The 18065-nt window shown below is 42.7% G+C and overlaps 1 long non-coding RNA gene across 1 annotated transcript; it reads left to right on the top strand.

Annotated features, from left to right (window-relative positions):
- The first annotated feature begins 2519 nt into the window (after positions 1-2519).
- LOC120991879 lies at positions 2520-16066 on the top strand. The gene is made up of 3 exons (XR_005776850.1): positions 2520-2529; positions 10321-10324; positions 15931-16066. It is a non-coding gene; the product is annotated as an uncharacterized LOC120991879 (long non-coding RNA).
- The last annotated feature ends 1999 nt before the right edge of the window (positions 16067-18065 follow it).

The raw sequence follows: 18065 nt of genomic DNA, 5'->3' as shown, positions 1-18065 counted from the left end.
GCACCATCTTCAGCTGGTACTTGTATTGCCCCCCACCTCCCCACTCTGTCACTGGGCCACTCTGCGGTCTCCTCATGCTGCTGCTACCTCAAAACTAGGTCACTGGGCCACTCTGTGGTCTCCTCATGCTGCTGCCACTTCAACACTATGTCACTAGGCCACTTTGTGGTCTCCTCATGCTGCTGCGAAATCACTACTCTGTGGTCTCCTCATGCTGCTGCCACATCACCACTTTGTGTTCTCCTCATGCTGCTGCCACCTCCCCACTATGTCACTGAGCCACTCTGGGATGTCCTCATGCTGCTGCCACATCACCACTCTGTGGTCTCCTCATGATGCTGCTACCTCCTCACTATGTCACTGGGCCACTCTGTGGTCTCCTCATGCTGCTGCCACTTCACCACTCTGTGGTCTCCTCACGCTGCTGCCACCTCAATACTATGTCATTGGGCCACTTTGTGGTCTCCTTATTCTGCTGCCACTTCACCACTCTGTCGTCTCCTTGTGCTGCTGCCACATTACCACTCTGTGGTCTCCTCATGCTGCTGCTACCTTAACACTATGTCACTGGGCCACTCTGTGGTCTCCTCATGCTGCTGCCACCTCAACACTATGTCACTGGGCCACTCTGTGGTCTCCTTATGCTATGCCACTTCAACACTGTCAATGGGCCACTTTGTGGTCTCATCATGCTGCTGCCGCATCACTACTCTGAGGTCTCCTTATGCTGCTGCCACATCACCACTCTGTGTTCTCCTCATGCTGCTGCCACCTCCCCACTATGTCACTGGGCCACTCTGTGATCTCTTCATGCTGCTGCCACATCACTACTCTGTGGTCTCCTCATGCTGCTGCTATCTCAACACTATGTCACTTGGCCACTCTGTGGTCTCCTCATGCTGCTGCCACTTCACCACTCTGTGGTATCCTCATGCTGCTGCCACATCACCACTCTGTGGTCTCCTCATGCTGCTGCCACCTCAACACTATGTCACTGGGCAACTCTGTAGTGTCTTCATGCTGTTGCCACCTCAATACTATGTCACTGGGCCACTCTGTGGTCTCCTCATGCTGCTGCCACCTCACCACTCTGTCACTGGGCCACTCTGTGGTCTCCTCATGCTGCTGCCACCTCACCACTCTGTCACTGGGCCACTCTGTGGTCTCCTCATGCTGCTGCCACCTCACCACTCTGTCACTGGGCCACTCTGTGGTCTCCTCATGCTGCTGCCACCTCACCATCCTGTCATTGGGCCACTCTGTGGACTTATCATGCTGTTCACACCCTTTCCAGTCCATGACTGGGCCACTATTTTGCCTTTTTGGCCTGGTTGACATAATTTATTTGACCCTTCTTCTGATCTGTCAGAAGGAAGGAAAAATGAGATGCACAACAGATCCTGTCTATGTAGCAGCTGTAAGGCCTGTATGAAATGGTCCCTATTTTGCATCAGATTTGGGTTATGATTTGGTAGCCAAAAGCAGGAGTGTGTAGAAAACACAGAAGACATGCAAAGATTCCATTCATGTGTCATCTCTGTTTTGGATCCACTTTTGGCTTTAGCAATACTGATGGATTACTGACCAAATGCTGACTGAGTGAAGGCGGATGCTTAACAGACAGGATCTGTTTTTTTGGGGTTATTGTTCTGATGGATCAGAGGAAGGGCAAAATAATCAGTGACGTCAACACAAACTTACTGCTGACACCCTCTCTATTCTGTAGGGGGGCTCTACTTGGATAAGTGTTTATTAGAACAAGTACTGTAGACATCTATGTGGAATCAGCTGACAACGGTGTAAAAGGAGTGCACGTCTTCTTGACGCTAACATCAACCTGTAAGGCTGAGTTCACACTTGAGTTATTTGGTCAGTTTTGGCCCCATAACTGCCCAAATTAGTGAAGTGTGCAGTGATTCTAAGAGCGACGCCTGCCATCTGCATGTCATACTGACTCACAGTATTAGAGCAAAAGAAAAGGTTGATTCCAGCTTCAGCGTATAAAAGTTTTCTTTATTCAGCTTGTAGTATAAAATCCGACACAAAATCACATGGAGAGACACGGATAGATTGTGACGCGTTTCGGGCTGTGGTATTGAGCCCTTCTTCAAGACAATACAACAGTGTACTAAAATCCAAAGCTTTATATACCACACAAATGGATATGCTCCTCCTTCTTCAATTACTGAATTGATTGGAGACTGTGTCCCAGACCCCGGTGCTACTGGATTAGGAGAACCTCCCAGGAACATATGGGTGGGGACACAGTGCTTCAACATAACTTTCACATACAAAGAAGCCAATACATGTATATATATATAATAATAATAATGCACTACATATACTGCAAGGTTAAATCATGCTTTCTATTCAAACCCTTTAGTATGCAAGTGTCTAAAATGAACATCCAGTATGTTTCCCTACTTAGAAGTTTTTGTTTGCGATCGCCTCCTCTGACAGGTGTGGAGGCCACCTCCACTCCCTGTACAAAGAACGCAGAGGTATCGCCCTTGTGAATAGTGGCAAAATGTCTTGTTGCCGCTGAGACATTACGAGACAAAAAATGAGGGACATCGCTCAAATGTTTTCTTATACGCACCTTCAGTTCATTAGTGGTACACCCGACATGTTGTAAATTACATATTTTACATGTTATAACATATATATCACCAATAGAGAATGACTCACAGGAAATGTGAGTTCACGTGCTAAGCCTGCACGTACGATGTAACACCAAAAAAGAGAAACAAGGCTAGCACAAGTAGTAATGGGTATAAACTTTATTATAGTCTCAACAAGAGACAAGAATGTATTAAAATGCACATAAAAAACAATACAATGGTAGGTGGGGAGCACTCAAGATAATGGAGCACCACTGGATAACAGAACATATCAAGGCTGGAGGACTGATACAAATATCCTACAGTGTGTACGTATGGCGCAAAGCCAAATATCAAATATATAAAACCCAGCCAAGGCTAACAGGCCTAGATCAGAATGAAGTACAATGCATGCCAAGATATAAAGTGCATAGTGCAGAACATGACAAAGTGCATAAGTATATCACATGAAAAGAGCCATAGATAAGCTATACAATAAATACCTGAGTGGTGAACCAACAGAGCCCCAACGCACGTTTCGCATAAGCTTCTTCAGGGGGGAAGAAGCTTACGCGAAACGTGCGTTGGGGCTCTGTTGGTTCACCACTCAGGTATTTATTGTATAGCTTATCTATGGCTCTTTTCATGTGATATACTTATGCACTTTGTCATGTTCTGCACTATGCACTTTATATCTTGGCATGCATTGTACTTCATTCTGATCTAGGCCTGTTAGCCTTGGCTGGGTTTTATATATTTGATAATTGGCTTTGCGCCATACGTACACACTGTAGGATATTTGTATCAGTCCTCCAGCCTTGATATGTTCTGTTATCCAGTGGTGCTCCATTATCTTGAGTGCTCCCCACCTACCATTGTATTGTTTTTTATGTGCATTTTAATACATTCTTGTCTCTTGTTGAGACTATAATAAAGTTTATACCCATTACTACTTGTGCTAGCCATGTTATAACATATACCACATGATCTTTTTTATAGTTTATATATTGTTTCAGCAGATGTTTTTTATTATTTGCCGTGGATGTAACAATATGTCGGGTGTACCACTAATGAACTGAAGGTGCGTATAAGAAAACATTTGAGCGATGTCCCTCATTTTTTGTCTCGTAATGTCTCAGCGGCAACAAGACATTTTGCCACTATTCACAAGGGCGATACCTCTGTGTTCTTTGTACAGGGAGTGGAGGTGGCCTCCACACCTGTCAGAGGAGGCGATCGCAAACAAAAACTTCTAAGTAGGGAAACATACTGGATGTTCATTTTAGACACTTGCATACCAAAGGGTTTGAATAGAAAGCATGATTTAACCTTGCAGTATATGTAGTGCATTATTATTATATATATATACATGTATTGGCTTCTTTATATGTGAAAGTTATGTTGAAGCACTGTGTCCCCACCCATATGTTCCTGGGAGGTTCTTCTAATCCAGTAGCACCTAGGTCTGGGACACAGTCTCCAATCAATTCAGTAATTGAAGAAGGAGGAGCATATCCATTTGTGTGGTATATAAAGCTTTTGATTTTAGTACACTGTTGTATTGTCTTGAAGAAGGGCTCAATACCACAGCCCGAAACGCGTCACAATCTATCCGTGTCTCTCCATGTGATTTTGTGTCGGATTTTATACTACAAGCTGAATAAAGAAAACTTTTATACGCTGAAGCTGGAATCAACCTTTTCTTTTGCTCTTGGACTTATCAAGTGTGGCTAGGTTCAAGCCACTTCTTTTTCCGTGCTTCACACAGGTGACCAAAAAGGTGAGAGCTGCTAAAACCCTTTCTCTGACTCACAGTATTGTTTCACTACCACAGCAGACTCTTTATGCGTGTTACTGCAAGGCACAGTGTTCTACACCACTATAAAGGCTCTCTGCAGACAGGAAATAGCTGTTTTTTAATGCGATTCACCACAAATAAATTCAGATCGAATCAAATCTTTTCGGAAAATTCGGCTAACCAACCAAATCGAATTTCTGAGAAATTCGCTCATCTCTAAAGGGAATGCATTAAAACTGTTTTACCAGCTCAAAAGGGATTCCTTTCAAGTTCTCTAACCTACCTGATTTGTAAGAACATTTTCATCATTAATAATGTCTTCCCACTGATATTTATTGTGGAAAAGATGTTCACTTTCTTGATGAAAATTTGTAATGAAGGAACATTAGTTATGTTTACTTTTCAGGGAGTGCCAAGTTGAATATTATATACAGTGATTAAAAAAAGAGAAAAAAACATGATAATAAAGAGTCAAAGATTTGGGAGCATTTCATCATGCATGAAACAGGAGTGTTATTTTTGCGATGGTTTTAAAGGTCTATATGATCAAGGTCTGGATGTCTTCTTGTATTCAATCTTCAATTTTTGATTGTCTGTGTGTTTTCTGTCATTCGGATCAGTGAGTGCTCATAGCACGGTCAGATGGTTCAGAATGTTATTCACAGCAGGAGATGATTGTGCTCATCTCATGTTAGCTAGTGATATGTTCATTTTCGTGATTATGTTACTGAAAATAGGAAGCTTGTAACTGGAATAATGACATGATTTAAAGATGACATCACTTAATAGCAAGTCAATATTCCCCATGTCTTAATTTGAAACTAAACACTGAAAACATTTATTTAAGCAGTCTGTGTATATATAGGATTTTTACCTAAACTTAACATTGGCTGTCCACAGTTTGACACTTTCATGTCTATATCAAAAAGCTGTGCTTTTGCCCCTGATTCTAACCATACAGTTGCAAGAAAAAGTATGTGAACCCTTTGTAACAATTTGGATTTCTGCACAAATTGGTCATAAAATGTGATCTGATCTTTATCTAAGTCACAACAATAGACAATCACAGTCTGCTTAAACTAATAACACACAAAGAATTAAATGTTACCATGTTTTTATTAAACACACCATGTAAACATTCACAGTGCAGGTGGAAAAAGTATATGAACCCCTAAAATAATGACATCTCCAAGAGATAATTGGAGTGAGGTGTCAGCCAACTGGAGTCCAATCAATGAGATGAGATTGGAGGTGTTGGTTACAGCTGCCCTGCCCATAAAAAACACACACCAGTTATGGGTTTGCTCTTCACAAGAAGCATTGCCTGAAGGGAATCATGCCTCGCACAAAAGAGCTCTCAGAAGACCTATGATTAAGAATTGTTGACTTGCATAAAGCTGGAAAGGGTTATAAAAGTAGTTCCAAAAACCTTGCTGTTCATCAGTCCACGGTAAGACAAATTGTCTATAAATGGAGAAAGTTCAGCACTGCTGCTACTCTCCCTAGGAGTGGCCGTCCTGTAAAGATGACTGCAAGAGCACAGCGCAGACTGCTCAATGAGGTGAAGAAGAATCCTAGAGTGTCAGCTAAAGACTTACAAAAGTCTCTGGCATATGCTAACATCCCTGTTAGCGAATCTATGATACATAAAACACTAAACAAGAATGGATTTCATGGGAGGATACCACAGAGGAAACCACTGCTGCCCAAAAAAAAAAAAACATTGCTGCACGTTTACAGTTTGCACAAGAGCACCTGGATGTTCCATAGCAGTACTGGCAAAATATGATGTGGACAGATGAAACCAAAGTTGAGTTGTTTGGAAGACACACACAACACTATGTGTGTAGAAAAAGAGGCACAGCACACCAACATCAAAACCTTATCCCAACTGTGAAGTATGGTGGTGGGGGCATCATCGTTTGGGGCTGCTTTGCTGTGTCAAGGCCTGGTCGGATTGCTATCATCGAAGGAAAAAATTTATTCCCAAGTTTATCAAGACATTTTGCAGGAGAACTAAAGGCCATCTGTCCACCAGCTGAAGCTCAACAGAAGATGGGTGTTGCAGCAGGACAATGACCCAAAACATAGTAGTAAATCAACAACAAAATGGCTTAAACAGAAGAAAATACGCCTTCTGGAGTGGCCCAGTCAGAGTCCTGACCTCAACCCGATTGAGATGCTGTGGAATGACCTCAAGAAAGCGATTCACACCAGACATTCCAAGAATATTGCTGAACTGAAACAGCTCTGTAAAGAGAAATGGTCAAGAATTACTCCTGACCGTTGTGCACGTCTGATCTGCAACTACAAGAAACGTTTGGTTGAAGTTACTGCCAAAGGAGGTTCAACCAGTTATTAAATCCAAGGGTTCACATACTTTTTCCACCTGCACTGTGAATGTTTACATGGTGTGTTCAATAAAAACATGGTAACATTTAATTATTTGTGTGTTATTAGTTTAAGCAGACTGTGATTGTCTATTGTTGTGACTTAGATGAAGATCAGATCACATTTTACGAATTTGTGCTGAAATCCATATCATTCCAAAGGGTTCACATACTTTTTCTTGCAACTGTATATAGTAATGATGTGTTATAATCCTAGGTATAATGAAATAGCTTTGCCAACAGTAATAGTAGATTTACAGTATATGGCCCCAGGAATTTATAAGACAAGATCTCTAGAAGGTTTCTGAATATACAGTAGTACTTTGTGGACAGAGGTTCATTCCTCTTTCAGACAGCTGATATGAATGCAGAATAGCATTGTTCGATGATTAGTAGAGTAGCTTAGGTAAAACAGGTTACTAGGTGGGGTTAGATGATGTCTGGTGTCAAGGAGGATAGATTAGACATGCCTGACAGTTAAATTGCTAATAGGGGGTTGCAGATAGATGAGTATCTAGGGGGTCATTTATTAAACAGAAATACTCCTATACTAGGTGTATTTCTAATGCAGATTGCGGTGAAAAGGTCCTTTGTAACTTTTCTCCGCTCACACCAGGTCTAAAAAAGTGGGTATGGCGTGGCCAAGGAAGGGGACAGGTCGGCAGTCCCGTCTCTTTTACCATTTTCTACACCTGCTTTAGGAGTAGAAAATGGTCTAAGTGCAAGACAGCTATTAAGCTGTTTTACATTTAGATGCGGCAGTGAATCCGCCAAAGTTATGTAGAGGCCGGCGCCTCTGTGTACCTGTAAAATATATCATCATATTGAGTCCAGCATTACTTGTACAAAACTATACTATATTAATGGTTGGGCGTGGCATACATTAACTTGAAATTTAACGCATTAAGAAATTTTTCCATCCAGTTCAGCCTGTTATCCTACAAAGTTGATACAGAGGCAAAAATAACATGAGGTAGAAGCCAATTTCTCTCATTTTGGTGGAGAAAATTCCTTCCTGACTCCAATCAGGCAATCAGAATAACTCCCTGGATCAAAGACCTCTCCAGAAATCTAATAACTATAACCTGTAATATTATTACACTTCAGAAATACATCCAGACCCCTCTGGAACTCTTTTAGTGAATTCACCATCACCACTTCCTATGGCAGAGCCCCTTCTATGTTGGTGTAGTAACCTTCTTTCCTCTGAATGTATAGGATGTCCCCTTGCCCTAGGTCTCTTTCTCAAGAGAAAATCTGTTTAAAAGTTTTCCTCTAGAAGTTTTTCTTCATGCAAGGAAAATGTCATTCGTAATAGTTTTACATTTAATAGTTTTCCTTTCCACATACAGACATTGCAAAAAGCAAAGACTTAACTGTTATAGTTCAGCAAGGTGCAGTGCATAGCATATCAGCAACCTTATCTTCAGATGTAGACCACTGAGATAAAAGTCCTGGTATTTCAAAAGATAAAGGGCTAGAACTGAATCCTCTCTGGGATCAGCAATCACAGGAATGTCAATCTGATGGCTATTATTCATACAACAGTTGAAACTAGATTTTCAAGGCAAGGTCCAAAAATGCTTGACCTGATTGTCTTTTTCTTTCACCAGCTTAAAACAAGCATTTCTTCAGAGATTTGTCTAGATTGTTTATGTAATAGCTAAGTGGGGAAATGTGAAAATAAAAGCATTTTATACAATAAATAGCTGATCCTACCATGCTACCTGTTTGTTAAAGGGAGTATATTACTGTCAATTCACTAACAGTGATGAGCGGCAGGGGCAATATTCGAATATGCGATAGTTTGCGAATATTTGGGCAAATATTCGTCATATATTCGCGAATTCGTGATCTGCAGTCATTATTTTCTTCATTGCAAAAATTGGTAATTGGAAAATTTGCAATAAAAATTTGCGATCCGAAAATTTGCGATCAACACTACTCCTAAGGTCAAAGATATTGCAGCCTTCTCATTGGCCCACAAGCAAAAAGCAGTGAGGGATCATGGGTACTGATGAAAAAAAATCTAGAATATTCGCAATTATGAAGATATAGCACTATATTCTAGATATTCTCGAATTCTCGAAGTGCCAATATTCACGATAAAAATGTGATTAGAATATTTGCGATTAACACTATTCACTAACTAAACTGTTCCTAGGTCCATGCAGTTGACATGCACAGAATCCTAAACATGCGTTTGAGTCGTTCCCTGTTATTGCGCCCACTGTATACAAAGGAACGTGCTTCGTGACAAAGTATTTCATCATAGATCGAATAGAATTTTTCATAACTTTGCTCATCACTAGTTTCTAGCATACAAATGAGTAAAATAAATCACTTGCATGTGCCACGTGATCAAAAAACATGGTCAATTTGTGGTAAAATAGCATGTGGTTTTGTCACATGGCACTCCAATGGCACCTGCATATAGGGACTTAGGGAGAGTCCTATCAATCAAGCTGAGCCAGATGGGAAAAACATACCCTGTGCACACGTGTCATGTCTGGATTTTTTTTTAAACTATGGGGAATATTATTAAAATAGTGTGGTGCACCAGTCTTACTAGCCCCTGCACTGTGGAAGGATGTGCTTAATTCATGGCAAGGAGCATAAATTTGGCTCATCTTCTGACAGACCGTGCAACTAAACTGAAATCTACGGCATCTCTGAGCTCCAGTAGATTTCAGTTTTCATTTATACCAAAAAACTAGTTTAAAAGAAGATAAATGTACAGGTCCCACCATCTCCTCAACCTTGTCACGTCCTCTTCTCGGAAAGTGGTGAGGGTGGCGTAAAAATCCCACTTGGGACTAAATTTAGTTGCAATGGAGTTTAAGAAGTCGCAAACATGCTGTAGGGTTTGCAACTTTTTTCCGCTGCCAAATTGTCATAAGGAGTTGATAAATTTCTTCCTATATTTTCTCTGAAATACAACATTTCAGAGTAAAATATACAGTAGTTCATTCTAATGAGGGAATCTGTTGCTGTTTTAAGCTGCCAGCGGTTAGGAAGATGTGAATCCGGTGATAGGATCCTTCTAATTTTTATCATCTGTTCTAATTTGAATAAGCGATTAAACATATGCAGTGTTGGCTGCTTTCAGGATTTTCAGGGAGTTACAATTTAACTAGTACATCAATAAATAAAAATAAATGACAAAAAATATTACATTCTTGATAGAAGAGTAAATTCAGAACCAGCTAAACGATGAAAGTCTAGACATGAATACAATAGTTTCTTAAATATATAGATGATAAAGTGTTCAAAATCACAAAGGTTTCTATAGCTTGCAGGGAAAAATGGCTGGTGATTGAGTGAGTTGCTGAGGCTGTCTGACCATAGAGCGTTGATTGTGTATTTTGAAAGTTTCGCCGTAGACAAGATTGAGAGGAGCTAACATAGGAAGTGGTTTTCAATGTTTTCTACAGGAACAGAAATCTTTAACAATTGTTCTTAGATAATGGTAAATAAAAACTCTAGATTATATTTTCAGTGACAATTTGGGACAAAAAGAGTCTAGCAATAGAAAAGTTCTAAATGTGCCTGTGTTATTTTGATGGCATTTGCAGACTGTGGCATTTCTTTATTTAAAGCAGTAGCACCATGGCAATAGATCATGGCACATAGTCATCCATTCAGATTGTTGAGTATATGCAAATGGAGAAATAAGTGTATCATTGGTTTACAGGGACTTTTTTATTTCAACTTTGTTACTGTTGCTTAAATGGGTTGTGCCAAGTTATCCCCTACCCACCATTAGGGGATAAATAACTGATCGCTGGGGGTCTGACCAATGGCGGATTACAATAGGAGTATTTTGGGTGGCTGGCAGGGCCTGAAGCTCCTAGGAGGCCCATTGAGTCCTAAAACACCCATCAATATTCCTAGGCAAACATCTGGGGCTTGGGTCCTGGATGTTTTGCCCAGTGCCCTGCAATTGAATGTTGTGTGGGATATGTGAGCCTATAGAAGTCGTAGATGGTGGCAATGTGATGACATCATTATGGCCAACTGTGCTGGGTCTTATGGTCTTAGGTAGCACGATGATGTCATCGTAACTGCCCACGCCAGTATCAGGCAACTCAGGCCACACACCTGAAGAGACCTGTTGCTTATGTAGTGTCCCACTAGGTAAATGTGGGCACTACACAAGGGTCAATTGGGCCATGTTGTTCTCCACCTCCTGTGGGACAGTGGCAGTGTATTTCACAGTACATTTTAATGCATTTTAAATATGTATTTATGTGTATTTTCCCTGTGATATGTGTAGCAGGCCTATTAGGGTGTAGTTCATCATCCTAGGCAATAGAGGGAGCTAGGGAACACCTAGTATATATATCTAGACCCAGACAGGGAGGAGGGAGTTCAGAGTGTGTAGAGTCAGAGGCCAGAAGACACTTTAGCCAGAGTGGGGCTGAGGTGCAGGCTCTGACATCCAACTAGACAGCCCAGGTTTCTAGTGTAATCCAGGTGGCTAGCAAGTGCAGACCAGCCAGCCTGTGGATATTGAGCCAGAGTTAGCTCAGAAGATTATCACCAGGGGAAGAGTTTGCCTCCTGGGAAAAACCTGCAGTTCCCTAACCAGAGCAGAGCAGAGCCAGTGTTCCAGCTAGTCAAGTAAGCTGAAGGGCAGAAGGATCATTAAACTAAAGCAAGGGATATATACCTGAGGAGGATTGCTACCAAGGATAAAAGCCAGCATTAGGGCATACGGGCCTTGGGATACAGACAGCCAGGATATCTGAGGAATAGTGCAGCCTGGTCTGTGAGTGATGATTTTACCCTCTGAGTATCTTGCAAAGAACATTACCTGCCATTGATGTAAAGCCTGCTATTGATTACTGCTGCAAAGTGGAACTGAATTCAAAGTGTATAAAGTTGAACTGTTTCCAGTAAAGAAAAGTTTGGTTCACCCCAACAACGTGTTCCTCACTTATTGCTACTACCAATCGGTGTGCCACCATTACAGGCACTGGCGTCACGAACCTTAAAGGGACCTTGCCCTAGGCACATTAAATATCTGCAACATCCAGGGCACCACACCCACCATCAGGATTGGTCCCCATATACAGAGAGTGCCCCAGAGGACTTCTGTGCCAGCCTCTCCATCACTGCTGTGTGCTGCCCAGGGTCATCCTACAAACTGTGAGTAACCCATAGAAACCCTCGTTTGCCTACGTAACCGTGACCTCACATCGCTATACCCTGCAGGTCTGCGTACTGCATATTTTGGCGTCACGAACAGGATTTACGGATTATTCCTACGCCATTGTGGAATTTAAAGACTGTGTGCCATTATTCGCCCATAAAGTGACTAAGCCCTACTTGTTTATTGGAAAAATTGCTGGGGCAAAGAACTGTAATAATCGCGGTGTGAAGATTTTATTGCATGGACTGTTTGCCGTTTATTTAAGTCACCGCTTGCTGTCAGTGAATGGACAGCGATGTGCTCAAAGATGGCCGCTTAACCTGACTGGATTATTTGTGCGCCTCGTTGTGTCCGTTTGGCGCAAAAACAGACAAAGAGAAGGATCGAGCATGTTGCAGAGTAAGGACTGCTCTGATGTAATGGCCGCACCTGCCGTCCAGATGATGGAGGATACCATGCTGGAACGAGAAGAACCTCCACCGGCCTATGCTCCGAAACCGGAGAGGCCACCTTGCCTGCCGCGAGGATCGCAGCCCGAACCGTACCTTGGCTCGTGGAAAGACTTTGCCCGGCCCAGTGCGCAGTGGCCTTTGCTGATGGCCGAGATACGTGTTGCCGCGATTCGCAAAACGACAGCATCGCAAGAGACTCTGAAAGAACGGATCGCCAGGCTAGAAGTTTACCTTGAGGGCCTGCGCCAAGCTGCTGCGTCCGGAGTCGCTCAAGTACAATCGGATGATGACGATTCATCCAAGAACTCTGATGTCTTTGAGCCAGAAGTAAGAGTGCCCATCCCTGTCAGTCGACCGTCCATAGTGACTGCAGCTGCTGTCGCGGCACCAGTAAAGCTTACCTACGCCAGGGACCGTCGCGTACAGTCAGTGACACTTGAACCCACAGAGCCTCCTGCAGCGGTTACACCCAGACCAGCGGAGCCTCCAACTGTATTAATGCCTAGGCCCGTGGAGTCACCCGCAATATTTACTCCTAGGCCTATGGGGCCTATACCAGTAAGGGGTCCATTTATGCTTCAGCTACCGTCTAATACAATTTTGTGGGCCCAGCCATATGTGGATCCTCGAGTCAGGCCCAATTTACAAGCAGAACCAGGATGTCCCACCAGTGATGACTCCAGTGGACGTGATACATTCCTGTGAGTAGGCCTGCCAGGCCATGATCCTGATTTGATTTTTTTTTGCTGAGGGACCCTTATTGCTGTGGATTTAACCCTTTCAGGACAGGAGACCTTAGTTTTGGCCCTATCAGCTGCTGCCAGTTTCCCACGGCTCAGTGGTGGTGGTAGACCACTGAAGATACCAAATGCTCCAAGGCCATACTGTTTACAGGACCCCCTGCCTGATTCAAGTATTCTAAAGCCAAGTTGTGCCTGTTATTTTATTTGCACTTAACCCTTTTAACCCCCTTTTCAGGTTGAATAGGGACATTACAGCACTTATTTTACATGCCATTTTAATAATGTGGACTTTTCGTGCTGTGACTTTTATATGCAAATCTTGATTCAAGAAATGTGCCCAGAGATGACCCCAACTCCTGAGGGCCTCTGAGATGCTGTTTTATTAGGGACTATTATATTTTATTATGGACAATCCTGGTATCCTTGATACGCTGCACCAGGTCAGCGCCCCCTGTTCCCTTATACTATCCTGAGAGAAGAGAACGACGCCCCTTTTCACCGGACTTGTTCCTTAGCCAGCGGAGCTGCCTGATATATATATGTGTATTTGCAAATGTAGATGTGTGTTCCTGCTTTGCATTATTTTTGTCTTTCAGGTGCAGTTTCCAGCTGGGCAGGGCCCCTTATGTTGCGCCGAGGTCGGGCAACGTCACAGCAACGGTGTATGTAGTGTCCCACTAGGTAAATGTGGGCACTACGCAAGGGTCAATTGGGCCACGTTGTTCTCCACCTCCTGTGGGACAGTGGCAGTGTATTTCACAGTACATTTTAATGCATTTTTAATATGTATTTATATGTATTTTCTCTGTGATATGTGTAGCAGGCCTATTAGGGTGTAGTTCATCATCCTAGGCACTGGAGGGAGCTAGGGAACACCTAGTATATATATATATATCTAGACCCAGACAGGGAGGAGGGAGTTCAGAGTGTGTAGAGTCAGAGGCCAGAAGACACTTTAGCCAGAGTGGGGCTGAGGTGCAGGCTCTGACATCCAACTAGACAACCCAGGTTTCTAGTGTAATCCAGGTGGCTAGCAAGTGCAGACCAGCCAGCCTGTGGATATTGAGCCAGAGTTAGCTCAGAAGATTATCACCAGGGGAAGAGTTTTCCTCCTGGGAGAAACCTGCAGTTCCCTAACCAGAGCAGAGCAGAGCCAGTGTTCCAGCTAGTCAAGTAAGCTGAAGGGCAGAAGGATCATTAAACTAAAGCAAGGGATATATACCTGAGGAGGATTGCTACCAAGGATAAAAGCCAGCATTAGGGCATACGGGCCTTGAGATACAGACAGCCAGGATATCTGAGGAATAGTGCAGCCTGGTCTGTGAGTGATGATTTTACCCTCTGAGTATCTTGCAAAGAACATTACCTGCCATTGATGTAAAGCCTGCTATTGATTACTGCTGCAAAGTGGAACTGAATTCAAAGTGTATAAAGTTGAACTGTTTCCAGTAAAGAAAAGTTTGCTTCACCCCCACAACGTGTTCCTCACTTATTGCTACTACCAATCGGTGTGCCACCGTTACAGGCACTGGTGTCACGAACCTTAAAGGGACCTTGCCCTAGGCACATTAGACATCTGCAACATCCAGGGTACCTCACCCACCATCAGGCTTGGTCCCCATATACAGAGAGTACTCCAGAGGACTTCTGTGCCAGCCTCTCCATCACTGCTGTGCGCTGCCCAGGGTCATCCTACAAACTGTGAGTAACTCATAGAAACCCTCGTTTGCCTAAGTAACCGTGACCTCACATCGCTATACCCTGCACGTCTGCGTACTGCACTTACATTGCAGATCTGCTCCTGCATTGCCACTGATAGAGATGAGCGAAGTTATGAAAAATTTGATTTGTTACAAAATGCTAAGAAATTTGGCTTCGTTGTGAATCAAATTTTTCCTAATATTTGAATCGAAATCCACTTCAGATACTTTGATTCGCTCAACACTGGCCACTGATCTTGGATCACTGACTGTTATTTCAAAAGGCTCTTAGAACCTTATTTTGGACCTTGAAGCAAGGATGCAGTCGCGTTAGGTCCAGGCTAGAGATGAGCGAATTGATTAGCGAGAATCAGTTAATCTAATCAAGCAGGGTTCTGCATGCACAGTCTGTGCAACAGTAGCGGAAGCAGAGCCTCTGCACTTGCGCTGGTATTTGGATCAGTGGCACTGATGGGAGATTGACAGGGCATGCTGAGATGTTTGTCGCTGTCAATCAAGCAGCAGGGGTAGCATTGTCAGCCTAGGGAAGACCCCTTACATTGCTTTTTATTTATGGATGTTCTTTGGCACTAGTTAACATAGTTTGTTAGGGTTTCCTGCATATTTAGCTATTTTTGTACCTCATTGCTACGCATGTCATTTTACATAGTGTATGATGAATGATCAACTGGCGCTTCACCATATATGAGATCGCAGCGGTGTTGTAGCAGTCCCGTACCTGCTATAGAGGATACTGTGCAGGCAAGCTGTACAAATCGCAAATGTGAAAAATGAATATAACACTGCGCGCTACCGATAATTATATAAGATATATTAGAGTGGGCAGCCGACAAACTGCAAAGCCATCTACCACTCAAGCATGCAATGCCGCAACAACGCTATAATATGTCCAGGTCCTACCTTGACGCACGTGTGTTTGCAGCGGTGCAATGTTCTGCAGCAGTCCTCCTCTTGTATTCTCTGTGTAAAGCGGGAGAAGTAGATCCAAGGGGAGGGGATGGCCAGCATAGGCTAGTAGGTATTAGTATATTATAAGTATTGGGAAGAAACTTGCCCCGGCCGGTGGCAGAGTATTCCCGTTACCTGTGGGTTAGTGCTCACGTCTGAGCCAGTGACGTCACCGCAAGTGAGCTACGAGTTGTAGTGGGGGTCAAACTGCCAACGCGTTTCGAGTACAGGCGGTACTCTTCATCAGGGAACGTTACACCCACTACGTATGTTCTCATTATTTATAGTACTTGCTGTGCCTTACTCCCTCCTCCCCATAATAATTATTGCTAATCAAAACCAAATAGCTCGATCGATAATCGAGCTATTTGGTTTTGATTAGCAATATTTATTATGGGGAGGAGGGAGTAAGGCACAGCAAGTACTATAAATAATGAGAACATACGTAGTGGGTGTAACGTTCCCTGATGAAGAGTACCGCCTGTACTCGAAACGCGTTGGAGGTTGACCCCCACTACAACTCGTAGCTCACTTGCGGTGACGTCACTGGCTCAGACGTGAGCACTAACCCACAGGTAACGGGAATACTCTGCCACCGGCCGGGGCAAGTTTCTTCCCAATACTTATAATATACTAATACCTACTAGCCTATGCTGGCCATCCCCTCCCCTTGGATCTACTTCTCCCGCTTTACACAGAGAATACAAGAGGAGGACCGCTGCAGAACATTGCACCGCTGCAAACAAACGTGCGTCAAGGTAGGACCTGGACATATTATAGCGTTGTTGCGGCATTGCATGCTTGAGTGGTAGATGGCTTTGCAGTTTGTCGGCTGCCCACTCTAATATATCATTTTACATAGTGTTTCCGATTTCCTGTTGCAATGTATAATATGCAGACCTAGTGACCTCCTACAATATGTGAGACTCTCCTATTTTTAAGCTTGTATTTTAATGCAATGTATCCTATTAAAGTTTAGTTGAATATTTATTTCAACTTCTGTGTCCTATTTTATAGGTTTAGTAGTTTGTGTATTTAGTGGCACAGTTATATATTTTTTATAGTTTCTATATTATAGATGCATTATCCTGTTTGTACTCGATGCTGCTATTTAATGAAAATCAGTATAACCAAACATTATAACATTATAAAAGCTTAGAGCTTGTTATCAAACCTAGTCATCGCAGTTTACGGGCTGCATATTGTTTAATTAAAATAAAAATCTTTCCACAGTCCAAATAATGTGAGGCTATTAAACTCGGGTAAATGTTTCATATCTTTTGCCTCATTAACTTCATGGCATAATTAGAGTCAGGGCATGCATTTTTGAAGTGCAACATGTGCATGCCAAAAACAGAAATAAAGTATGTAACCAGCTGGTCATGGCTCATAAAAGAAACATATTTCGATTTGTTGTATACTTGCACTTCAAAATATATTATACTATACATTCCCTTTACTATGTGTTTTAAAGGAGGATAATAATCAGTTTCAGATTACGAATAATAAATGCTGTCAGGATCATTTCAAGATTTGTGAAGACCTCAATCCGGTCTCACTTAATCCTCTAATGTAGCCCTATATAGGCCTTTTCCACTGAACTCTATGGATTTCGACTTTAAAAACATAAGCTGCATGACTTCCTCTTCACATGTCTGCTTGATGTTATCACCAAACAGCTGTCAAGGGATTCATATTTTCTCTAATGTTTGGGTTTTCCAAAGGTGAGCCGCATATTTGCTACCCATTTGAGAATGCATGGGAAATAATTTGAAAATGCGGGATAATGTAAATTGGACAAACTGCCTTGACAAGAAAGGGTTGTTGATGGAATCCCATGTAGGTGGTGGAAGTATTGGGGCAAATAACCCTTGTTTCCTGCTTATAATCCAACCCTGAATGTGGTACCTATTGAGCACTAAAGTGTGATAAATAATTTCTAAATGAGTTATAATTATCATTATTGACTATTCCACAGCTGACAACCATTGGGGGAATTTATTACCGTCATCTTGTCATGCGCCATACATGTATGCCACATTAGGAAGTGAGTTCCCAGCATGCACTGTAATAGTGTGGCGCATTGATTGAGCAGCTGTGCTCGTTTGATTAGTGGCAGGGGCTATATTTGCTGGCATCAATTAAAATGCCAATGTCGGCAGATTAAATCCTTAGATGCTGCAGTTAATGATTTTACAGAGGGAGTGTGCTCTCTCTCACCCCATAGTGGGGGTGCCGATGGCTGCTATGGCAGCCCA

This window comes from Bufo bufo, chromosome 2 (genome assembly GCF_905171765.1).
Source record: "Bufo bufo chromosome 2, aBufBuf1.1, whole genome shotgun sequence".
Taxonomy (NCBI): domain Eukaryota; kingdom Metazoa; phylum Chordata; class Amphibia; order Anura; family Bufonidae; genus Bufo; species Bufo bufo.
This window is presented reverse-complemented; position numbering and strand designations above follow the sequence as displayed.